The following is a 25,733-nucleotide window of genomic DNA, read 5'->3' as shown; positions in this document are numbered from 1 at the left end:
CAGTTTCTCTTGGGAGTCCTTAAGACTCCGAACTTGAGATTCTTGATGTCTTTTGAAAGCTTCTTCATACCAATCAAAAAATGTGTCCCACTGAGTCTATGGTATATTACTACCTCTTAACTCAAGGTCTCTGCGGAGATGAACAATTTTACTTAAATCAAATGTTCCCTCCAGGGGAAACTGCCAGCTAAAATCATCTCTGGTATACCAGTTCCATTTGTCTAGAAACTTACAAATTTTATGGCCATAGTGTGTGTACATGTACAATGCTGGAGTCCCTTTTGGCGGAGCTGGTATGTCTTTTAGACTCTCTGCTCCCCATATCTTTAAATGCAATTCACACAGGTCTTTCATACAGGAATGGCTTATTCAGGGTGTCCGGTCAGGCTGTGAGATTTGCTAGCGGCACAGAGATGCTGTGGCTAATGTCCAAAGACAAGACTCCACTGCAATAACAGCACACAGTGCAGTTACTCACAGTTAGAAACGGCTCATTTATGAGGGTAGGGAAAGGGTAAACCTGTCCACTGGGTCACGAGGTTCCAGTTGGGCCCCCTTGCATTCAAAACTGCCCTTCCAGACAGCCTTGGGGCGGCTGAACCCAAGCTTAGTCTCAGACCTGGTCAGTGGCTCATATTTCTCAATTCATACTCTCAATTCACACAAGGGAATTTCTGCGTTAAGCCATGAGGTTCAAGAGCATTTCTTCAGTCTCAGCCTTGGTCAATGCTTATTGTAGAAAACACTCACACTCTAAGAGTTTCCACCTTGTGCCTTTGCTTTCGAAGAGCACACAGAACAAATCTGTTGTCTTTGGGGCAGCTGCAAAAGGTTTCCACTCCTGGCCTCAGAGAGACCTCATAGTTCTTTACAGAACTGAACTTCCTTCACACGGGGAAATATTTTCATTGACAACAGCAACACGGAGTCTTTAACCTTAACTCTTTCTATTCACAGTTACTACTTACACAGTGGGTCTGACAGTTCTGGCAGAAAAAAGTTCGTATAGGGTGAGCCTCAAGGAGTGAATCAGGAAGACACAGAGACAGCCTCTCACTGAAAAGCCCCAATAGAGATTTCAAAAGGTCTCTTACCTTGGTTTGGTGTCAGGGCTTCAGTGAAGAGATGTCTGTGTCCCAACTGATCACTCCGGGCGTCTCTATCTCAGTCACGGCACCAAATTGTGGAAGAAATCAAACTTGGCATTGTGGTTGAATCAGACTTGACAGAGCCAGCTTTTCTTTATTTAGGGCTATACTGTGATTAGAGGGAGAATTCCATACAGCAAGGGGAATCACCCACTTGTCTGTTTCAAAGGATTTCTCAAATTCTATAAGTTTACAAGCATATTTATATTTAAGACAGAGAAAGAAGAAAAAAATATGACCTTGGAGAAACAAAATAATAGTAAAACACACACAGACATACAGGCAGTTTGCTTAAAGATAACATCCATGCACAGGATAATATATCAAGGCAAAACAAGGCATGCAGGATTCCTTATCTCAGAACATTTAACTGAAATAAGCAGTATCAGCACTTCTGGTCTCTGTCTGTTTTCCTAGTCAAGAAGGCCAGAAGCCCGACCAAATCCACTACAACACCACAGTACCATTTCTCTTAGCCCCCCACCCCTTTTTCTTCTCCTCTCTGCTCTTTTCCCCCTTATCTTGGAAACTCCCTGCATTGCTGAGTTGTTCATCGGCTTTCCAATAGCCTTCATGGGCTCCCACATCTTTTTCTTTTGTTTTCACCTTCTATTGGCCAGTGATGGGTGGTGATTAATTGTGGTGTCCTTGAGGATCGGGATGTTGCAGGTGCAAACTTTGTGACATGAGAAAAGTAACAAGTGGTTACTGTTAATTGTCTGATTTCCATAGTAGCAAAAAAAGTTTTTGCCTTATGGTGTTACAGTGAAATTGCTATAGTCTCTTTCAAATATTGGAAACCCTTGGGATGGTTAAGTCCTTTCATAGCTGTTGTCTGTGCTATTTGGTATGTTGACTCCATTAAGCTTTCCTTGCTCACAAGGTTGGCATCTAGTAGCCAAGTTGCTGCTGTACTATTTGATTTGTGTTTGCCCATGGCCCATGATGTCAGAAGCCTTCGGGCCAGGAATCTAATTAATTACATTAGTGGGGCATGGCTGGGGATGGAAGGGAAAGGGGGCGCATTCCTGATGCAAATCACAACCCTGGCCGCATTTGGAGTTATTAATGCTCAAGGAGGTATTCTTGAATTGGGTGAAGCAGCAGCAAAGCAATACATATTTTTGAAGGCAAAAAGGCATGCCACAAGATGGGCTTTTCTGTTGTTTTCTATTTTTCTAATAGCTGGGAAGGCATAGCTACTAATTGAGGAACTCAGAAGAAGGTGGCCCTGCCTTACATTATTAGAGCTCTGATAGAGCATTGTTTGTAGCTCAAGTTCCATTTTATATCCTCTGCAGACATGTTCAAAGTACATTGTGCTTTTAATACTGTTTTTCAGTGAATTCAGGCATTTTTGCCTGAGGGTGAGTGACAGTGTTTGTGCCTTGCAATTTGTAGTTTGCAGAGTACTGCCTTTTGTGCCCTGGGTATTATGGTTATATGGCTCATAATAAATTAAAAAAAACAAGCTGATAGAAAATTTACTATTAAGAAAGGGTTCAAAATTATGTTGATGTGAAAAAAAAACCAAACAAACCTTTGTCAGATATGCAGGGACAAGAAAAAGTGCTCTCTGGTTTATTGTAAGAAAAAACCTTTCAGAGCTTTTATGGGGTGGGAGGAAACAGCCACAAGAAGATGTTAATAATGAGGTTGTAAATACAATAAACTTGCACTGATTTTTTTTTTCCTGTAATTTCCTGTATAGAACCCTACAAGGCTTGATATTCAGTGAACATGTTTATGTGTCAAAGAATTGGACTGGAGCGGGGGACAGAATCCAACTAGATCTAGACAGGTTAATAGAGGTGGGTGGATGAGAATAGAATGGAATTCAATGTAGACAAGTGCAAGGTGCTGCATCTAGGGAGAAAGAACCTGCAACATACCTATAGGCTGGGGAACACCCTTCTTGTCAATACAGTGGCTGAAAGGGATCTTGGAGTCATTGTTGACTCCAGGATGAACGTGAGCCGCCAATGCAAGGAAGTGGTCAGTAAGGCCAACCGCACCTTGTCGTGCATCTACAGATGCATCACAAGCAGGTCCAGGGAGGTGATCCTTCCCCTCTATGCAGCACTGGTCAGGCCGCAGTTGGAGTACTGAGTCCAGTTCTGGGCGTGACACTTCAAGAGGGATCTGGCTAACTTTGAGAGTGTCCAGAGGAAGGCCACTCACATGGTCAGGGGGCAGCAGGCCAGGCCCTACAAAGATAGACTAAAGGGCCTGAATCTATTTAGCCTCCACAAGAGAAGACTGAGAGGGGATCTGGTGGCTGTCTATAAACTCACCAGGGGGGACCAGCAGTAAATAGGTGAGGCTCTGTTCCCCTGGACACCACCTGAGATAACAAGGAATAACGGCCACAAGTTGATTGAGAGCAGCTTCAGGCTTGATATCAGAAGGTATTACTTTATGGTTAGGGCTCCCAGGCTCTGGAATAGACTCCCAAGGGAGGTGGTTCTCCCCTACCTTGGGGGTCTTCAGGAGGAGGCTGAATAGTTATCTGGCTGGGGTCTTATAATCCCAGCACTCGTTCTTGCCCAGGGGAGGGGGTCCGACTTGATCTGTTCAGGTCCCTTCTGATGCTAGAAACTATGAATTAATTTTTGAGTATGGTTGGGAGCCAAGCACTCAATATAGTGAGTTGGAGTATGGAATGGAGCCCTTAGGGGTATCCAGCTAGACAGCACACTGCTCAGGGGCTGGGCTTCGCTGGACGTGTCCCTACAGAACTACTGAAATGGGTACTGGGAAAGAGTGGGAGGACTCTTACTAATGGTGGCGGTGATTTTGAGCCTACACCGGAAGGCCAGGTTGTAGCTTAGAATGAGAAATGGTAGAACTGGCAATGATACCTACTAATTTCTTTCCAAGATAGTGGCATCCAGCACTAAAATAAAACAAATAATAAAATTAAAGCTAATTGTTTACCTTGGAATGCATTAATAAGGACAAATATAAACGGTGTGCTGGCATCCTGAGTGTCTGGCATGATTTGTATGGTGTCTTGGCAGGCCTCCTAAGAGAAAGAGCTTCTTTTTTCACTTGGCATGTCCTCTTGGAAGGAGTTGTTGATTCTGTTGTCCTTGGTATTTTCTGTGCTGTCATCCATGAAGCCCTGGCTCTTTTCTACTCTGAGACCCTGTTCTTTTGGTCCCTGACAGTTCCTGGCTGTTCTACCTTCCAGTTTCACCCCTGAGAGAAGGACTTTCTCTTGTTGAGTAAACTAGGTGCAACCTAAAGTTCCAAGCAGCAAAACAGACAGCTCCTCTTCAATAAAGAAATTTATTGGGACAATGTGGCAAAGTGGGTCTTCCTGATCAGCCACAGTGTTAGTTTACCCACTTGCCTTTGGGCATGCCACCCACCTGACTCGCCTGCCATACCTTTTTGTTAGTTAATTAGGATATTAAGGTGGGAGGCTGATCATTCTTGCCCTGATGCCAGGTGGCACTATCTGCAACTCCATTCCTCCCCTACACCACAGCTCAAGCCTCACAGATGGCATCCAGATGAGTCAGTGCTTCTGCCCTACAGGTGGACCAAGCTTAGGCCTCGTTGTCAGGCCTCAGTCACACACACATTCATACTGCCTTCCTCTCACTAAGGCCTCACACACTCCACCCACTCTCACAGGGTCTCTTTCATGCATCAATAACTCATACTGCCTTGCTTCCTCTTGGAGCGGGCCCCTTAGGCCATAGGCTTTACCTAGTATGTACCTTGGGTGGTAGATGTATCACCTTTTGGGCCTCTCCCATGACCCTCACTGGTCTAGTGGCCAGCCAGTTTCCAACATACTGGGCTCCCAGCCCTCTGGTTTTTTCCCCGCCTCACTGGGGCTCCACACCTCACAATGTCCCCCCTCACTGGGGCCACAAGGCTTCCCTCTGGTGGGCTCAGGTGGGCGTAACCATGCCTGACCCCAATTACCTTTCCTTAGGGTCCTCCACCCCACAGGGCTCAGGTGGCTGTAGCCATGCTTGGCCGCATTACTTCTGATGTTATGTAATCCACCTAAAGGTGAGGGCTAGAGTTAAGGCATCCCTACCCACCTTTTACTGAGGTGATAATTGGCCTGGCATTTCCTGGGGGTTCCCACACCACCAAGAGCCCCACCAGGCTACCCACTCCCAGCAGGGTGCAGTTTTAGGTCATGTCCAGGACCAGGAGGCTCCAAATCATTCCCTACAGCTCTTACCCTTACCTCCAAGATGTTGCATAGAGCCTTGCAGCCAGGCAATGTTACTGCCAGTAGTGAACTGACCTGTTTATATAGGCAGCCAGAGATCTAAAATGGCTGCTGCAATCAAGCTCCTGCTGGCTGCTTTGCTCCACTCTTAAAGTGGCAGGCACCAGCAGTGCCCTGCCACACACCTCTCCGCTTTAAAATAGTTCCTGGTGGAGGTTTTCCTTGATGCTCCTCCAAAGCAGGCTCTCCTCAGAGCCTGTGAAATTGTCAAGTGGCGAGCACCCCCAAAGGTGCTCCGCCCCACACCTCCCCACTTAGAATGATATTCAGGGGCTTCGCTTGGCTGCGTTCTCTGCTGGCTTTGTCTCAGCCTGCTGCAGCCCCTTCCACATGGTAAGCACCCCAAAGGTGCTTTGCCACAGACAGATGCTATAAATATCCGGAGGATTAATCAATCCCCCTCTCTCCAGTTCAGCCTCCATAGCCCTGACCATGCCAAAATCAAGTCAGCTGTTTTTACTCCAGTTTACCCAGCTCCTGAGCCCCCAAAATGCTTGGTTCTTTCTAGGACTGCCTAAGCCAGGAGCTGACACCAATCTTGTCTTGTCTGTTTGGAACATTGTCATGCCTGTTTTCTTCAGCTTCTCTGGAGCCTCTTGGCTGTTGCTGGTCATTCCACATTTTTTGGTGAGTCAACATAGTTATTCAAATCCTGTTAGTGTTGGAGCTCTGTCTAGCCCTGTCCCACAGTTTCACTGTTTCTTTTAACCCAGTGGATTTTTCCCAGTGGGGAAAGTTGGCATGTCCCTGATTACCAAAACATGTCCCTGGGATTTCCAGGGCGCATCTTGGGAAGTGGGGAAAGTCAGGGTTTCAGCTGATAGAATCTGTTGGGGGAGGAAGGGGCAGGGGGAGGGAAGTTGCATGGGCGGGGAGGTCAAGGCCTCTGTGGGAGGGAGTGAGTCTTGGGCAGGCTTGTCTGGGGGACATGGGGAGGGGCATCTCCTGCCACTGCCTGCTCCCCCAAGGGAGGCATGGGGGGCATGTTCCCCCCAGATCTGTGCATGGGGCAAGGGCGGGCTACAACTGCAGGCTGGGGTCAGGAGTGGTGCTGGGGTTGTACACGGGCAAGGTGATGGCAGTACTGGGAGGGGACTGTGGGGCACGCCTGCTCTGATCGCAGATTCGGCCCAGGCCCCTGCTCTGTGCCAGAAAAAGCCTGGCACTAGCCCTAGCCCTGGTCTGCAGTGGCAGCCTGCCCTTGTCCTGTGCACAGATCTTGGAGGCATATGCCCTCCACACCTCCCCTGGGGGTGTGGGCAGCAGTGAGAGCCGCCCCCCCCCCCCAGCACTCTCAGATGAGCAGCTTGTGCCTCTGTCTGGTGCTCTGCCCTGTCCGGGCTGGGCAGCACCTGCCCCTGCCTCTGCCCTAGCCCCACTCCCTCCCTTGCCACAGGGGCCATGATCTGCCCCCGCAGCAGACTTACCACCCAGAAGTTGCTCTCCAAGCTGTTGGGCTGCATATTGGCAATCGGATCAGTATTGGCTGATATGGGTCGTTAATAATTGGTATCGGGCCAAAAAATCTTTATCGGTGCACCTCTAGTTTATAAAGCCTTCCATGGTTTGCTGGGCAGATCTCTTGGAGACCTGTTATAAAGGCCTTCTCATGAATGCTGTGTTCAGAAAATGTTAAGATTTCCTGATTAAGAATTTATGTTAGGAAATGCCTTTAAAATCTGAACATTGCCTCATTGTGCTGTAGTACTAATTACAGAGCCTCTAATTACCTGATTACATACTGCATTAATTACGTCTGAAATTATGTGATCACATACTGTTCTTCGAGTAATAGTGAAGCATGTTAGCATGTTAGCAAAATCCTAGCCAAAACTTTGACCCAGATTGGAATATGTCCTCCCAAAGTTAATTCACAAAAATCAAGTAGTATTTATCTAAAAGACATGGTTAGATAGTGTGTCAGGTTATTGATATAGTAGCAGCAGTACAAAATTCCAGAGTTCTTATGGCTCTTATAGGACTTGATGCAGAGAAGATGTGGGGAGATGATAGAAGGGCTCAACTTTAATTACAAAAGATTTGAGAGGCAAGGATTTCTTAGGGTGATATCTTTTATTGGAACAACTATGTAGTTGGGATAAAATTAGACAAGTTTTCACGTGCAAGACATTCTTCTACCTGGGGAAGAATGTCTTGCATTTGAAAGCTTATCTAACTTTATTCCAACTGCATAGTTGGTCCAATGAAAGATATTTCTCACATAATTTATGGACCATCACAGCTATAACATCACTTTTACACTACATTAAAAAGATGCAACTACTGATTTAAGTGAGTGACTTCATCTTCCAAATCTTTGATAATATCACAAAGCCTTTTCTGCAAGTCAGGCTACGTACTAGATGACAGATATAACTGATAATTCTCCTGTATGGGTGGAAATTGAAAGGCACTTATGATTTTGCTTCCATTATCAGCCATCATAAGGTTTACTTATCACGGTCTTTTTTGGACCTTTTTATATGCCACAAAATTGGCCTTTAAAGTGGCTTACATGCCCTTTTGCACTGCTTTAATGGTGTGGCTATTTACACTGTTGGCAGTGTATTGCACTTTAATGGCACGGTTGTTTACACTGTCCGCAGCACATTGCGTGTTAAATGACTTTGGGGCATGGCAAAATAAAACACTTTTGAGGTGCTTTAGTTTGCTAGCATACAGCTGCGGAGAGAAGCAGTGGGCCCCATGCAGCTTGGGCTGTGCAGGCCACCTGGTAGCATCCCATGTAGGCAGGCTCCACTGAAGGAAAAATAAAAAGTGGTGAGCCTTATCTCTCTTTTTTTTTTTTTTCCCCACCCTCCCCAGAGCCTGCCTGAGCTGCATGGGAAGACTGCCTGGGCTGGATGCCTGCAGGTGGGTGCTACATGGCGGGTGCTGCTACTGCAGCAGAGAGAAGCACTGGCCCTCTTGCAGCTCAGGGACTGCTCGGCCTGCTGGTAGCTTTCTTACTCCCCTGCCAGAGGGGCAGGTAAGGAATGGGCCTGATCCTTTTATACATGCCACAGAGATTTACTTCAGTTTAATTCTCCCTAAGTTGAAGTGGTGTTTTTGAAAATCCACTGCTTCAATTTAGGGAGAATTAAACTGAAGTAAACCCCTGTAGTGTGTATAAGCAACCTTTAACTCTCCAAGCTATACAATTTTTACGGCTTGACAAACTTGGAAAAAATTGGCAAACTTACTGAAGTTTCATTTTTTGTTAGGTCAGAAGAGCTCTATTTGTTTCATAGTTTCATAGTTTCTAGGGTCGGAAGGGACCTGAGCAGATCATCAAGTCTGACCCCCTGCCATGGCAGGAAAAGAGTCCTGGGGTCAAACGATCCCAGCAAGGTGTATATCTAGCCTCCTTTCGAAGACCCCCCGGGTAGGAGCCAGCACCACTTCTCTTGGAAGTTAGTTCCAGACCCTAGCCGCCCTGACTGAAGTAGCGCCTCCCGATATCTAGCCTAAATCTACCCTCTGCCAACTTGTGACCATTATTCCTGGTCACTCCTGGCAGTGCTCGGGGGAACAGGGACTCCCCCAGTGCCTGCTGGTCCCCTCTGACTAGTTTGTAACAGGCCACTAGATCCCCCCTCAGCCTTCTCTTGTGGAGGCTGAACAGGTTCAGGTCCCGTAGCCTGTCCTCATAGGGCCTGTCCTCGTAGGGCCTGCCCTGCTGCTCCCGATGATGCGAGTGGCCCTCCTCTGGACCCTCTCCATGTTGTCCACATCCCTCCTGAAGTGCGGCACCCAGAACTGGATGCAGTACTCCAGCTGGGGCCTGACCAGTGCCTCATAGAGGGGGAGGATCACCTCCTTGGACCTGCTCAAGATGCATCTGTGGATGCATGACAAGGTGCGGTTGGCCTTCCTGACTGCCTCCCCACACTGCCGGCCCATGTTCATCTTGGCATCAGTGATGACTCCAAGATCCTTTTCTGCCTCTGCACTGACGAGAAGGGAGTTCCTCAAGCTGTAGGTATAGTGCTGATTGTTCCTCCCCAGGTGTATCACTTTGCACTTGTCGGTGTTGAATCCCATCCTATTCTCATCTGCCCACCCTTGTAACCTGTCTAGGTCCGAATGCAGCCTATTCCTTCCTTCTAGCATGCCCGCATCCCCCCACATCTTTGTCATCTGCAAATTTGAACAGGGTGCTTTTTACCTCCTCGTCCAAGTCACTGATGAAGATGTTGAACAGTGCGGGCCTGAGGACCGAGCCTTGGGGGACCCCACTGCCCACATCCCTCCAGGCCGAAAATGACCCATCCACCACCACTCTCTGAGTGCGGCCCTCCAGCCAGTTGGCGACCCATTTGACTGTGTGGGTGTTGACATCACAGTCCCTCAGTTTCTTAATGAGCACGGGGTGAGAGACGGTGTCGAAGACCTTCCGGAAGTCCAGGAAGACTATGTCCATGCTATCCCTGCATTTAAGGATTTGGTGATCTGGTCGTAGAAGGCCACCAGGTTGGTCTGACAGGACCTGCCTCTAATGAACCCATGTTGGTTACCCCTAAGCATGATCTCCCCTGCTGGCCCCTCGTGGATATGCGCCAGAATAATTTTCTCAAAAAGCTTACCCAGCATTGAGGTAAGACTAACTGGCCTACAGTTCCCTGGGTCCTCCTTCCTCCCTTTTTTGAAGATGGGAACCAGACTGGCCCTCTTCCAGTCCTCTGGCACCACACCAGAGCACCACAAGTGCTTGTAAAGCCATGCCAGGGGTCCCGCAATGACCTCAGCCAATTCTCTCAGTACTTGGGGGTGGAGATCGTCTGGACCAGGTGATCTGAATACATCCAGTCCCTCCAGAAGTTCCCTAACTAGTTCCTCACTAACCCTTGGCCTAGGTGCACCTTCCCTGGGGTCTAAGGCAAGGCCCAGTGGGGGGGTGGCTGTTCCAGTCCCTGCTCAGGAAAATGGAGGCAAAAAAATCGTTAAATATGTTAGCTTTGTCGTCTGGTGTGAGACCAGCTTTCCTAGCGTGGATTGCAGGGGCCCCACGTTACCCAGAACCTTCTTTTTGCCCCCTATGTATTTAAAAAAGGACTTCTTGTTGTCCTTGATCTGGGTCGCTAGTCCCAGTTCCATCTCCACCTTGGCCTTCCTCACTGCCCCCCTGCATCCCTGAGCAACTGCAGTATAATCCTTCCTGGTGATGGCCCTTCCCTTCCATTGGGTGTGCGCCTCCCTTTTAGCTAGGAGACATTCCTGGATGCTTTTGATGAGCCATGGGGGTTTTGCACCCTCCTGCCCCCTTTGATCCACGTTGGGATTATCTCCCTTTGGGCTTGGAGGATCGTCTCCTTAAGGAGCAACCACTCTTCTTGGACACATGGCTCCCCTCCCCTCTGGGACTTCAGTGCTTCCCTGACTGTTCTCCTTAGCTCAGTGAAGTCTGCCCTTCTGAAATCTAGGGCTGCTGCCTTGCTGCAGGCCTTTGCAATCTTGTGCTGGATGGTGAATTCCAGCAGGCGATGATCACTGTTGCCCAGGTGGTTGTGCATCTGCAGCGCCCTCGCCAGGTCGTCACCTGTGGCCAGCACCAGGTCCAACAAGGCATCTCCCCTGGTGGGGCTTTGTACCTCCTGGGTTAGATGGAGGTCCTGCATTCTGACTAGGAACCTATGTGACCGGCCAGACCTGGCTGACTGCTTCCCAGCAGATGTCTGGAAAGTTCAGGTCACCCATGATGACCACGTCCTTTGACCTAACTACCTCTGTGAGCTGACTTAAGAATTCCTGGTCTAGCTCTTCCCCTTGGTTGGGTGGTCTGTAGTAGACCCCCACCGTTAAATCTCTTGCCCCTCGACTGCCCTATATTCCAACCCAGAGCACTTCAGTGTGCCCCTCCTCTGACTCTTTGCTAATTGACAAGGATGTGTGTTCCTCCTTAATGTAGAGTGCCACGCCCCGACCTTTCCTCCCTGTCCTATCCCTCCTGTACAGCCTGTAGCCCTTGATATTCACCGCCCAGTCATGCGTTGGGTCCCACCACGTTTCAGCGAGCCCCGCTGTGTCTGGGTTGGTGTCATCTAGCACGAGGGTAAATTCCTCTTGCTTGTTCCCCATACTACAAGCGTTTGTGTAAAGGTATCTGAGGCCTCCTGAGGATGTGTGCACTGGCCCCCTACTTCCAGGATTACCCTGGCCGCTGTTGTTTACCTGTGTATATGTTCCACTCATCGGTCTAGGCTGGGCTGTACTTGTGGGTGTTGCTTGGTTTGGCAGTCCAAGGCTTCCTCCACCTTCGTCTTCCCCTTCCCCCAGTGAGCCTAATTTAAAGCCCACTGGAGGAGATCTGCCAACCTTGAAGAAAGCACACGCTTAGCTTTAGGGAAAAGGTGGAGCCCATCCCATCCGAGCATGTCTCTTGTTGTGATGTGTGGGTCATTGTTGAGGAAGCCAAAGCCTGCCTCGAGACACCATTCCCGATGCTGCCATTTGGTCTCCGTGATGCGCGTTGCATGCCGTCTTCCACATCCACTCACTGGTAGGATAGAAGAGAAAACCACCTGTGCGCCTATCTCCTTCAGCACGTTCCCCAGAGCGTGGTAGTCCACCATCAGGCGATCAGGACTTCTCCTGGCCGCATCATTAGTACCCCCATGGATTAGGACTATGGGGTAGTAGTCTGTGGGTTGGATCACTGCCTGGATCATCCCTGTCACGTCCTGAATCTTTGCTCCAGGTAGGCAGTAGACCTCGTGTGTCCAGGGGTCCTGGTGACAGATGGGCCCCTCTGTACCTCTCAGGATGGAGTCACCTATGATGATCACTTGACTGTTTTTCCTCCTGGACTGCTTAGCTTCTTTGGCCTGCTCAGATTGTGGAGAGTGTGGAGTTGCCTCCTCTCAGGTTGCCTCCTCTCCTTCCTTCTCCTCCAGAGTTTCCAGGGTCTCGTACCTGTTTTCCAGCTGGACTGGAGGAACTGGTACTGCTGTGTTACGAGCAGCCCCGGTTCTGGAGGTGACTGTCTGCCACTCTGCAGTGGAGCGCACTTCCCGAGGTGCTTCTCCCTTGGGTGTGTGACCCTGCAGGGAAAGGAAATAGCTGGCAATTTCTTCCTCCGCCTCCCTGATTCCCCTCAGCCTGCTAACCTCCTGGAGCTCCCTCACCTGTGCCTCCAGGGCCCTAGGGCAGGCACCTGTAGGACAGGTGTGGGGGTCCCCAATCCCTGCCCCCCCAGGCCTTGCTGGCAACTCCTGCAGGCCAGGGGGTGGGGGGACACTAGCCCCCGCCATGGGCTCTGTCTGGGTGGAGGCTTCAGACAAGCCCCAGGAAGGCTGCGCCCCCCGGGCGCACTCCGTGTCGACACCATCTTAGGAGTTGCTTCTTGTTTCTGGCTTAGTGCGGTGCCTTTGCCCTGTGCTAGCAGCAGTCTCCTCCCGGCCCTTCCTGCTCGCCTGCTGGCACGAACACTGACGTGCTCTTCCAGAGAGTGCCTGTTTGCGCACTCTGTTCGCGGAGTACGGCTCAGGAACGTGGCTCCTTACCGGCTCAGTTAAGCGGAATCTGGGGGGTTCCCCTCTGGATCAGGCTTAGCTGCGTCCGGTCCCTCTGCCCCCTTACCTTAAGGGGATCAGCTGCTGCTGCCCCCGCTGCCGGCTCTGCTGCTGCTGCGTCCGCCTCCGCTTCGGGTCAGGTAAGGGGGCACATGTGCGTGCGGGACACACGTGTGCCTGGTTCCCTCCTCTTCTCCCTGTTCCTGGCTCCCCAGTGGAACCCCTTTGGGGCAACCCCTTTTTGAAGTATGGATCTCACAAAATGATATGGAGAAAGTATATGGATAAGGTTATTGTGCATTTAGAATAGCTTTTAGTAGGAAATTGTATTAAATCCTTGTGTGAATTATGTGATGAATTTGACCTTCTGAAAATACTTGAATATATGTGGTTGCAACAAGTATTATAGAATCAGTTTTAATCTGAGGCTTTAGGTGTGGCAAATATTCGATTATATTATTTTTTTTGCCTGGAGATCTGCTACTTTTCCCCATTCTGTGCCATCACCCTGTGAATACATAATATCACATAACAGACCTGATACAGACTATTAATGACTGACATGGAATGAAGGCCTAAATATCCAGATGACAGAATCCCAATAGAAAGCAACAATTTTCAATATTCAAACATGGACAATTGAACTTAAACTTCCATGGAACACATGCTTCCTCTCATTTTCCATTTTATTTTATATTGTTTTATTTTTCATGCTCTGCATGGCTCAGTTGCGTGCAGCTAGACCACAGTAGTAAAAGTGTTACTATAATTTTTGTTTATTAGGTTGGTTCGATAACACTACAAGACCCATTGAACTGCAACTAGAATTTACTTGAGTGACTTACAGTTTTTGTGCAGGTTAGAGTGAATATCTGACATTCCTTCAGAACTTCTTGCAAAGATTGAATGATGATTTCTTGAAATGGATCTTAACTTGTTATATGCTGTAAACAGATGTGTGGTGCATCTGCTGCTGTGCAGGTAGGCTTTTTCCCTTAAGAATCCTTCAAGACAGCCCAAACGACAGTTTGTGTACAGGCTTGAGTGCCTGCAGCCTTGCTGTCTGGCTTCATTCCCTTAGGAGCCCGTCAGCCAGCTCTTACAATCCAAAACAATAGCCCTTGGTCCAAATAAATGAATAAGCAAACTTTTTAGCCTTTTTCCAGGTGGCAGGAGACACTTTGGTTCTGACTCTTCCTCAGTGCAAGCTCCTTTTGGGTTTCAGTCTGCTTCTCTCTAGCAAACTGTTCCTTCCTAGCTCAAGAGGCTTACTTTTTCTTCCCTTGGGCTTTTAGCTGCCCGCTAATCATTGACAGCTGGACTCCTACCCCAGGGCTGTCTGCTTCCCTTAAACGGCCAGACTGCTCAAGCTTTCTTACAGTTCATGACACGGGACTCTGAATTTATTCCCAACAAATCAGTAACTTGCAGAAGAATATGTAGTTCCAACTTATTTTCCATTTTAATATTTGTGTTTTCAGAGAGGTTTTTCCTTATAGTCACATATGTGAATTAAAATCCAGTGTGCATTGCTTGAGGTCTGGTTTGATTACAAATCTTTTTCTTTGCTTGGAGTCATTCTAAGCTTTGCTTCAAATGTCTAATAAATACATTCTTGTGTTGAGTTGGAGCTCTTAGATACATGATCAAAATGCCTAGAAACTTAGTGCATTATACACGATAGCAACTTTGGCTAGCTTTCTTAGTGCACAGAAGAAGATTCTATAGCAGCAACAGTCCTTTCAGTCCTCATCAGGCTACTTGGCAGGACTGATTCATATCTGGCTTGCTCCAGGCCCTGGCTTTTAGTCTTTTTTTAAGTTCTTGGCTCCTCATTCCTTTTCCTGGTCTGGTTCCAGCTGCTTGCTGGCTCCTTATTCCCAGCTAGGTTGCTGCTAGCAGCCAGCTTGGAGTTCCTGGCTCCTGGTTTCAAGTTTCTAGGTCCTGGTTCCTAGCTCTGCATCTTGCTTGTGGTCCCCAACTCTCAATCCTGGTTTGTGGCCCTTTGCTTCCTGACCTTGCCTGTTCCTGACTTCCAGGCATGTAACACTTTAGCACAGAGCTCCAATTGCCTATTTTCCCATCATGCCTCTGATGTTGTGCAGTGTCATGCCTCAAAGCTTTGAATTACATCTCCTGTCTGAAAAAGCATTAGCCTGAGTGAATATATATAGTTGCTCTGAAAGCAAGGAAAATAACCCTTCTTTTTCATACATGGCTACACTTAATCTTCAGTCCTGTTAATATGTGACAGAAACAGTCAAAACATATAACAAATATCCAGAATACAGTGCTCCTGGCTCCTCTATTTTGGTTATTTCTTACAGCATACACCCTGGAGTGGGCTTCACAAAATGCAGTAGTACAGTGCTTCCCAAACTCTGACAGAATGCATAGTTACCCATGTAAAACAATACAGCCTTAAGTACCACCGACAAATTTTTCATACACATAGGTAACTGATTATGTATTAAAAAATCAACACCTTTGGTAATCATAAAACATTGTTTTATCAGTTATGGTAGCCACATAAATCAATTGAAAATTAGAAAAAAGTGTAAACTTACCTGTCCAAAGATGCTTTTGGGGATGTCTTTAGTGGCGGGGGGGGGTGAGCTTGCTTGACAGAGCACAGTATTCAGATGTCTGATGAGGGGGCTATGGGTGTGTGGGGTTTGGAGACTAGGGGGGGAGGGTCCCCACATACCCTGGCAGGATGTGGGTTACTGTGGGTCAGGAGTGAGGGGCAGCAGCAGGGCTGGAGGCAGCTGTGGCTTGAAAATGACAGACAGACAGACACACACAGCACCCAGCAGGTAAGTCTGTGGAGGGGGAGGGGTTGGGAGCCCCCACAATGGGGAGGAGGGAGTGGGACAGGGGGAGAGGATGGGGTGAATGTGACCCGGGGGTTGGGGCGGGTCATGGGATGGAGCCATGGGAGGCTCATCCAGGGACAGGAAGGGGAGGGAAGGAGCTCCTTGCCATTGTGCATACCTGGGGGATGCATGGGGGGCATGTACCCCCTGGATTTGTGTATGGGGCAAAGGTGGGCTGCCTGCTCCACACTGGGCTCTGTGCCCTGCTGACTCCAGAGCTGCGCAAGATGCCATGTGCCATGCCCTCACCACTGTGTTATTGAGCTAAAACATGGGAGAGCTCTCCTCCTTTTCTGGCATCTAACACCCTCCTTAATAGGTTACAGAGTCAGATTTCCTCTTGTTTGCTTTTTTTTTTTGTCTCCCTGATTCTTGTATTCACCCCGGGGGAGGCATGGGGGGCATGTGCCCCCCTGAATTTGTGCACAAGGTGAGGGCAGGCTGCCTGCTGCGAGCTCAGGACCAGGTTCTGTACTCTGTGGCCATAGGAGACAGGACTAGGAGCAATGGCCTCAAGCTTCAGTAGGGGAAATTTAGATTGGAGATAAGGATGAACTTTGATTATGAGGGTGTTCAAACATTGGAACAGGCTACTTGGAGAAGTCGTGAATTCTCTATCTCTGGAAACTTTTAAGAACAAGTTGGACAGGCACACTTGTCTGAGAAGGTGTAATCAGGAGTGATCCTGCCTTAAGCAGGGGACTGGCTTAGAAGCTCTTGAGAGGTTCCTTCCAGCCCTACTTTCCTATGATCCTGTGATCTGTATTTTGGCATTCAGTGCAGCACCACCACCTTTTCCCCAAATCTCTCCTTCCAGAACAGAGTATGCCCCTTAATGTTGGTATTCTAGGAATGGGACTTGTATTATAAATTTTATGTAGTACTAATTAAGCCATAATTTTCTTTATAACAGCTCTTGAATGTAATCTTTGTATATTCATCCTGAATAGTATGGCCTAGTTTTCATTTTAAAAAGAGATGTTTTAATATTTCAAGTAATTAAACAGGTCACTCTTTAGCTAAGTAGGTTTTCTTGCTTGCTTGTTGTCCTTCCTCCACAGTAGCATTGGCCCATGTTTAGGCCGTGTTTAGTAACAGCTAAACAGGGAAGGGAGAGCGAGGCTGTAGGTGGGAGCTGGTATGCAGACTGGGTGTGCATCATGCCTCCCGTGGGTTTGATCAAACTGAGCAGCAGTGCTGCAGGCCAGATGGTAGGGCTCAGTGGGTTAGATCTGGCCTGCAGGCCATATAATGTTTGAGACTCCTGGTGTAGTCACGGCAGTATGGGTATGCCTTCTAGTGGGGTAATGAAGCGGGCAGCTTAGCTGAATCAAAAGCAGGCATATCCTGTGACATTGGGTATGTTTAAGTTACTGATAGAGATACTTTTTGCTCATAGAAATACACAACTTTGTGGGCTTCAAAAAAATCTGTTCTAGAATTATTAACTAATAAAAATGCTTCTTGCTCTTCTCAGGGAGACAGCTAATTTAGTTCCCTTGACCAGAATTATGGTAATGTTGTGGAGGTATGAGGTGCTGTGCAGTACTCTGCCAGCTCAGAAGACCCAATTTGGAGAGCTGTGGAACTTTTGTATGCAAGTTTATGCACTTTTCCATACTTTTGTGAACTGTAAGATGCAGTATTGTGGCATTAGCAGATGCCCTGGTGAATATGCAGTCACAATCATGAGTCCAAGGCAGTCTGTGGTAACATGTTTTATGACAATATCATAGATATTTGCAGAGTCTGCCAGCACTAGTGATTGTTGAAAGCTTGATTCACTGTGTTTTCATCAACAACCTTGTAAATCACTCCTGCTTTGTAATAGAATAACTAGTGCCACTGTCACAACAGAATGAAGCACTTGGCCTCTTTTGGTATCTTCAGCTGGTGGAAACAATAATCTTTGTTAACAGACTAAGGAAAACTTGCCAATGCTGTTTTGTCACTTATGCTCTTAGCAACCGTTCTGTTATTTTCTGTTGATCTACAAGAAGGAGCAAATGCATTTGGGCTAAAAGAGCATTACAGGTGAGGTAGAATAGCTTTCTGTGCATTGTAACCTTTCTCTCTTGAAAACTTTGAAATCAAGGTTCATGCATAGGTGGGAAGAAAGGAGGAGCATGTTGAGGATGAGTATATTCCTTTAAGACTGACGAGTTGTGAGATACTTGTTCAGAGTTTTATCGTGTGGAAATTAATATTTTTTATTCTGGGGTATATGGTACCTTTTATTAATAACCCTATGAGGTGTCTTTTATTACTAGGTATTTAGAAACTAATAACTCAGATACCATGGTGGTGGGCATAAAAAGATAGAAAATCAGAAAATACAATGCTAGAATCACTAATCAATCCAGTACAGACAGACAAATATATGGGATCACATAACCTACACTAGGTCTGTCCAATTTCTTAGCGTCCAGGGGTTGGTTGCATTCCCCAAGGGCTGTACCACTGGGGGCCACATGCTACAGACCACAGCTTCCTCCACTGCCTCCTCACACAGCAGATTCATATGTAGTCTGTGATCCACCCTGAGCTTGGCACCTTTCACGGCATGCTGAATGTCAGAGAATCATAGAAATGTAGGGCTGGAGGGGACCTCCACAGGTTATTGAATCCAACTGCCTGCCTGAAGCAAGATCATCCCTATCCAAATCATCCCAAACAAATCCATTGCCTAACCCAGTGGTGCTCAAGCGTTTTGTCCAGCCAGCTGGATGGACAGTACCTGATTCCTTTGCAGGCCAGATCCAATCTGGCACTGGGGCAGGAGCAGCAGGGACCCATTTGGCCATGCAAAGGAGGGCAACCTTGCTCGAATATAGCTGTGCAGGGGAAGGGGGCATGGTCTGACCCCAGCGTGGCCTAGAGGAGTTGTGGAGGGGGCATGACTCAGCCCCAATCCAGCTCTGTGGGGGAGGGCGAGTGCCCCAGCCCTGTGGGGGAAGGGGAGGGGCATGGCTTAGCCCTGAACCAGCATGCAGGGGGAGGGAATGTGGCCTAGCTTCAACCTGGTCAAGGAGAAGGAAGAGGGCGTGACCTGGACCTGTGGGAGGTAGGGAGTATAGTCCAGCCCCAATCCAGCTGTACAGGGGGAGGGGTCATGGCCCAGCTCCAACACACCATGTGGGGCTTGGGATTTTGACAGCAGGGAGGGATGTGGTATTAACTATCACTGCTCTACCACCACCAAATTTCCTGATTCTTTGGGACCCCACAGGCCAGATTCCAAGGCACCACAGGTTGTATTTGGCCCGCAGGCTGGAAGTCGAGCACTTCTGCTCTAATGTTTTAGCAAAAGTACACAGTCAACGCTGACGCAACACAAGACATGACACTCTAACCTGCCAGAGGTAAGGCAGGGGGACCGCAGCAGCCAATGTGCTGCTTCTGTCGTGGGTGACTGGTGCCTCTTGAGCCAGGGGGGGCACGTGTCACCCTGACACCAGTCAACAACTGGGTGGGGGGGCCTGGTAACTGATTTCACTGATCTCACTCACCAAAAAGCGGCATGGCTGCTTTTGCTGGTGGCCCCGCTCCCCTGTCAGCACTCGCAGGTGGGGCATCAGCACTCCTGCCTGCCCCCCTGCCTGTCGCCTAAACAGGGAGCGCAGCCTGACTGTGGGTACCTGTGCACCCCCTACATGTTGCCCCTGGCTTCTGTAAAACCCAAGAGATCTCAGGAAATGGGCAACGCCCCCCACTGCAGAGGGAGCAAAAATCCCCACAATCCATACAAATCTGACTGGAGGTAAAACTCTTTCCTCACCCCATTTATGGTGATCTGTCTGACACTGAGCAGAGGGGAGAGACCCTCTAACCAGGAACCTCCAGCTTTAAGTCCCAGCAGGAGCACTGGCACACCCCATGCATAATCCCCAGCCTTGGCTGCAGCCAACACTAGGGTTACCATTTTTCCAGGATCAAAAAAGAGGACACTTGTGGTGAGGAGGGGGCTGGAAGCCAGCGGTGGGGGAGGGGTATATATTGTGGTGATGGTGAGGGGGGGTGATATGCCTGTACCTTGCCTCTGCTCCTTACTTCTAAGTCTCCGCTCCTCCCCCCGGCCTGCTGGCGGTGCTCACTACCAACCTGCAGCACCCTGCCCCACAGCCTTGCCGGTGCACCTCTCTCCCAGCCCAAAGCCCCTGTCCCCCCAGCCCTGCTGCCCATATCACTTTTGCATGCGCGCGCGCACACACACACACTTGCCAGGGCCTGCATGCGACGGACGTGATCCCTGACAGCCATTCACTTTGCCCACTGCTCCTAGCCCCAGGCATCCAAGCTGTTTATGCCCAGGAAAAGTGGAGGCAAAGCAAAAACCTGGACATATGCTTGCATTTTAAAAACCCGCCTGGACACGAGAACAGGGGGCCAAAAAAAGGACATGTCCAGGAAAACCTGGAGAGGTAGCCCTAGCTAACACTCAGTGCCTCCAAGGAAGGCTTAAAAAAACCTGACACACATAGCAGCAATAGGGGGAAGGGAGTGGCAAGTGTTGCTGAAGGGTGGGTGGGGCTATTTTTGTTTAGAAGATTAGTCTAGGTCAGGGCTGTCTAGTGGTGGGAGCCTGCACGTTTGAAGCTGTCTGGCTCCTACCATTCTACCGTCCTCCCAGGCTGCCATTCCATGCCCCACTGGTTCAGCTAACAGCAGCAGCCAGAGGTTCTGGTGTGCTTGGTGCAGCATATTCCCTGTCCAGCAAGGGCTTTACCTGTGGCAGGTTAGGGTGTTCTTGGTGTTATTTGGAGACAAATCCTTGTAGTTGTAATTGGGGAACAAGTACCAAATTGGGGAACAAGTACCAGATTCCTAGGGTCCTCACCAAGGTTATTCTGCAAGCAGCCTTTTATTTATAGCATGTGGAATCCAACTCATATGTCTTACTGTAGTTCTGGCAGTAAGATATGGAGGAAGTTTCAGCAGAAATAGTTCAGAGATTTCTTTTAGAAAGTAGATTAAATAAAAATATAGAATGTTTGTTTATTGCCTTTGGTAAAAATAATCTTTTCAGTTATGTTCAGCTCTAGTACTTGTATTTTGCAGAGCAGAGGCTTGAAGTTTGGCAAGCAGTTTGCTTTGCATTCAGGGATATGTACTGTGAAAGAATCCCCTCCCAATCACCTCTCTTTTTCTGCCCAAGTGTCTGTCAACCAGTTACTCGGCAACAAATTGCTGCCTAGGTGCCTTAGCCTAGGTAAGAGCAGGGTGGATCTAGCTCTCTATTGTTCTGAGTTCTGATCTCATGACCTGGGGGCAGAGGCTTGAGCCCCTGTGACTTCACTAGGTAGCAGTGATGCTTTTCACATTGATTGGCCAGCATCTAATAACACCTGCCCCTGATTGGGTCCAGGGAATGATGTTAGGAAGGCTATTTAAAGGAGTCTCTCCAGCAAGAAGGAAGAGACATGTTTTGGGGACACAGCCAGTGAGCCATGCTGCCTCTAGAGCAGGCTTAATCAATCCCTGGATGGAATTGTGAGTAACTTATCTGAATTGTAGCCAGTTACCTAGACCTAATTGTTCTAGACGCATACTCAAAGGGCTCACAAGCCTCATATACTGTTTTGTAGGGGTGTACGAAGCAGGCCAAATCAGGGACAGTGATTCAGTTAGTTGATTTGGATCACTGTCCCTGATTTGAGTTGGCCGAATTCGATTCTGAAGATTCAATGCTGATTCGGAGAATCAGTGATTTGGGCATAGACACAGCTTTAAAAGTTTTTTCTACATATCTTGTGGTAGCAGGCATGGCTTGTGATAACTGCGATGCTGGGGTGCGTGGAGAGTCCCACAGGAGTGTGAGGGGGGCCCTCCATGTGCTCGATGGTGAACCCGGAAGTGGACCAGAATTATTTTCAGTTGACTTCTGGGTCTGCTGGGGAGCATGGTGGGGGGGGGTCCTGTGGGCCCCCCCCCCCGACTCAGGAGGCACTAGTCATCAAGCCAGAAAGGGCACGAGTGGGGGGAGGGTGCCCTGCGTGCTCCCGGGTGGACCCAGAAGTGGACTGGAAGTGCTTCTGGTCCACTTCTGGGTCTGCTGCCGAGTGTTGGGGAACCCCCCATGCTTCTATGGTACACTCCGTGCATCCCAGCATTGCAGTGTTCACAAGCCACCTGCTACCTAGAGGTATTAGAAAAAACATTTAAAGCAGTGTCTATGTCCAAATCTCTGAATCTTTCTGAATTGATTCGGAGGGTTCCAATTTGATGTGGAGGGATTAAAGGGTCCTCTGATTCAATTTGGATTTGGAGATTTGGCCATTGAATCAGGTTGAATCTCTGCCAAATCAAATCAGGGACTGAAACTTCATACAGCCCTACTGTTTTGCTCAAGGCTGTTTCCTTTTGGTTTGCATTCCTTCCCTAGGCCCTCCCTCTCCAATCATTAAAGCTATGGGATTGGGCAAGTCTTCTTGCTCCCTTAGCGCAGCTGACAAAGGGAGGCTACTTTCTATGCTTCAGGCTAGTAGAAGCACTCCAAGATCCCAGGGTCTACAGGGCCTGTGTATCCTGGGTGGCACAGGGCTCAAACAAAGGCCTGAGTCCAGGTGTTGGCTGCGGTACCCCAGGCTTGCGGGTGTGCTCCAGGAAGGGGGTTGTCCAGAAGTTGGTGCCCCTGGGGAGGCATCCAAAGCCTAGTTTTGGTTGGGCGCAGTGAGGTGGGTATCTTGGCACAGTAGCACCCCCTGCTGGCCTGCCACATGTAACTTTGGCTTTTCTTATGAAATTTGTCTGAATCTTAATTTTTTAGGAAAAAAATATGAATGTAACTTGAACACTCAGTGGAAGCTTGTTACCAGGCTGGCACATAAAACATATCTGAATATTTTGTTTGCATATAGCATATTCCATCCCCACCCTTTTGTTCTAATCCCAAAGAACACTTAACCTGTATCAGAAGCAGGAGCAGCTAGAAGTCTCTCCCCTTGTACTTGGCCTTGGTGAGGCCGCAGCTGGAGTACTGCGTCCAGTTTTGGGCTCCACAATTCAAAAAGGATGTGGAGAAGCTTGAGAGAGTCCAGAGGAGAGCCACGCGCATGATCAGAGGTCAGGAAAACAGATCTTACGATGACAGGCTGAGAGCCATGGGACTCTTTAGCCTGGAAAAGCGCAGGCTCAGGGGTGATCTGATGGCCACCTATAAGTTTATCAGGGGTGACCACCAGGATCTGGGGGAACATCTGTTCACCAGAGCACCCAAGGGATGACGAGGTCGAACGATCACAAACTCCTGCAAGACTGTTTCAGGCTGGACATAAGGAAGAATTTCTTTACTGTCCGAGCCCCCAAGGTCTGGAACAGTCTGCCAGCGGAGGTGGTTCAAGCACCTACATTGAACACCTTCAAGAGTAAATTGGATGCTTATCTTGCTGGGATCCTATGACCCCAGCTGACTTCCTGCCCTTTGGGCAGGGGGCTGGACTCGATGATCTCCCGAGGTCCCTTCCAGCCCTAATGTCTATGAAATCTATGAAAATCTATGAATCTCCTTTTATTTTTGGGATTAAAACTTTTGTTCCTTTCCCTCGTCCCTGCAGCTCAGCTGGCAGTCTTAACATCTAATAAAATTCAATCCGTTTCTGTTGGGAGTGTGATGCCAGACAAAGGGATGCATGGGGCGCCAGGAGATTTCATAATATAAGGCCACCCTGCTTATGAGATCAAAGTCTCTGATGACAGTGAGGTGACTCATGTGAAAAGCATAGCTGTTAGCCTGGGGCCTTAAAGTAGTGGTACATAAACCTATCTGTTTTGTTCTTTGTAAAATCTTGGGATCCTGAATTTACTGCAGCCTACCATGTCTTTGTTAATTAAGAGAATTATTTTTTGTTAAACACAAAAATCACTTTGTCCTACGTTTGAGGGATATCAGCTAAAATGGCAGGGTTATACTGTTAAGGAGGTATAAAGACATATCTCTGAAAAGGGAGAGAGCTATTAGGGAGAGCATGAAAAGACATTCTCTAGATTTTTTTTCCCTAAAAAGATATGCAAGATGATTAGGTAAGGTTCCAGAGATTCATTAATTTGTTAAAAGAGGATTGAAACTAGTGTTTGGTAGATTTATATGCATTAACTTTTAATTAGTACTCAGAGGCCAGACAAAAAGAACTGAAGGAAATTAGGTGGCATTGTGTTATTTTTTTTCTCCTTCTGAATACTTAGTGCATTTAATACTAAAGGTTATATTTGAAATATCTGCAGATGCTATTTGTGTTGTCTGTCACACGTGTATTCAAAGTATTTTATTGTTTTTTAATGACAGATTTTTCTTGCATTTGTTTGAGATGTGTACACACAATAATTTCAAGTATGAAACAGATGTACTTAGTATCTATACAATCATGCTTATATTAATTTCTTTATTCTTAAAATCAGGCATAATTTTTAGTATTAGATTAATACAATCACAGACATTAGGCCATAAAGTAGCATTATCATGACCAACTAATCTGACCTACGTACAGTATTAAGAGTGAAGTTGTAGCCATGATGGTCCAGAAGTGATGTGAGAGGCAAATATTTTTTTTGGTTGATCTCTTTTATTGGACCAACTGTATAATAGGGATAAAGCGAGGCAAGCTTTTGAATGCAAAGCATTTTTCTTCAAGTCTGAGGAGGAAAGTGGGCACAGTGATGATTTTTTTTTTTTTTTTAACACGTTTACAGCTGAGAAATTACCAGGAGTAGCAGACCAACAGCAGAAGAAAAGAAGCCTAATTAGTGGGAGGTCAAGATCTATCAAGACGGAGGAAGATCATTGTCACTGTACTGCATAGGAAGAATTTTAGGAATCAGATTATAGCATGTCAGAAAATCAATATTGATGTTTGATCCTTGGTTCCTGGGTTTCAGCTTATGATTTTTCTCTGTGAGAGTTCATTCTGATGCATAGTTGCTGTTTAGTTTCACCCATGTAGTTGCCATGAGGACATTTGGTGGATTGGACCAGATATACCAGATGTTTCCAACCACTGAGCTGCGGGCACGAAGGGTGGGCTGCCAGGTTGTATGTCCACTGGGTTAAAGCTGGGTGGTGGGGCAGCTCTGGTATGCCTGTGCCCTGCCTCTGCCCCTCACTCCTAAACCCCTGGCCCTCCAGCCCTGCTAGCACCCCCTCACTCCCTCCCCGCATTCCACTTCCCCCCAGCACTTCCCTCCCCCCATCCCTTCCCCCACAAGACTTAGCAGCCAATGCTGCTCTCCAAGTTGCTGGGTTGCGCTCCTGGCTGCATGTATGCTGTGGCCATGCACATGTACGGGGTATTTATCAGCCACATTATTGGCTACATCAGGCAAAAATGCCGATTTCCAATGCTGTCAATTCTCCCTATATTGTTGCTGATCCGATATGGGACCAATGTATCAGTGCACTTCTAAGATCCACTATCCAAAACTTGTTTTGTTGCTCTGTAATTATTTCCAGTAAAGCCCTTTCTTTCCATTTGATGTTACTTTGGTGGTTCAGTTATTAACCTAGTGCTTCTGGAAGGCTTGTTTTTCCAATAGAAAAGCTGGAAGCTTCTTGTTATGGTATTAACTTTTTGAATAAGCTGGTTTTGCACTAGTGCAGCTTAAATATAGTTTGTAGCAGAGACAGAGCTGGCCTTAGGGAAAATGTTGCCTTGGGCAAAATTGTATTTGGTGCCCCCCTCCCCTCCTAGGTCAATGACACTGCTATAGGCAGAAGCAGGTGAGCAGGAGCACAGGGCGCAGTCCAGCAGGAAGGTGGAGTCTCCTCATTGCCTTGTCCAGCTCTTTCTGAGCAGTGGCTGGAGGCGCAGCTGGGCAGTGCAGGCGGCTCTACCTCCTGGGCTGTGCCCCAGGCCCCTGCCCACCTGCACCTCCCTGCAGCAGTGCCACTGACTTGGGTTGGGGGGCAGTGACGTGGGTGGGGTGGGGCAGGGTGCTGCTTTCTGTGTGT

General features: G+C 48.0%; 1 protein-coding gene and 1 pseudogene across 15 annotated transcripts in view; one reads left to right on the top strand and one right to left on the bottom strand.

Annotated features, from left to right (window-relative positions):
• Positions 1-25,733, top strand: part of ENOX2 (ecto-NOX disulfide-thiol exchanger 2) — a 188,882-nt gene that overhangs the window by 45,589 nt on the left and 117,560 nt on the right. Inside the window, exon 1 of one of the 15 annotated variants that reach the window (XM_090061321.1) lies at positions 5,913-6,033. The exons of the other annotated variants lie outside the window; for them this stretch is intronic. The gene's annotated coding sequence lies outside the window, so the exon portion shown is untranslated. Of the gene's footprint in view, positions 1-5,912; positions 6,034-25,733 lie in introns of those variants that run through there. 15 annotated transcript variants of the gene reach the window in all.
• Positions 10,676-19,315, bottom strand: LOC149858454 (uncharacterized; annotated as a pseudogene).

The sequence above is a fragment of the Crocodylus siamensis genome, chromosome 8, assembly GCF_052110815.1.
Source record: "Crocodylus siamensis isolate JL-2025a chromosome 8, ASM5211081v1, whole genome shotgun sequence".
In the NCBI taxonomy this organism is placed as follows: domain Eukaryota; kingdom Metazoa; phylum Chordata; order Crocodylia; family Crocodylidae; genus Crocodylus; species Crocodylus siamensis.
The sequence above is the reverse complement of the archived record's forward strand: the minus strand, read 5'-3'. Positions and strand labels throughout refer to the sequence as shown.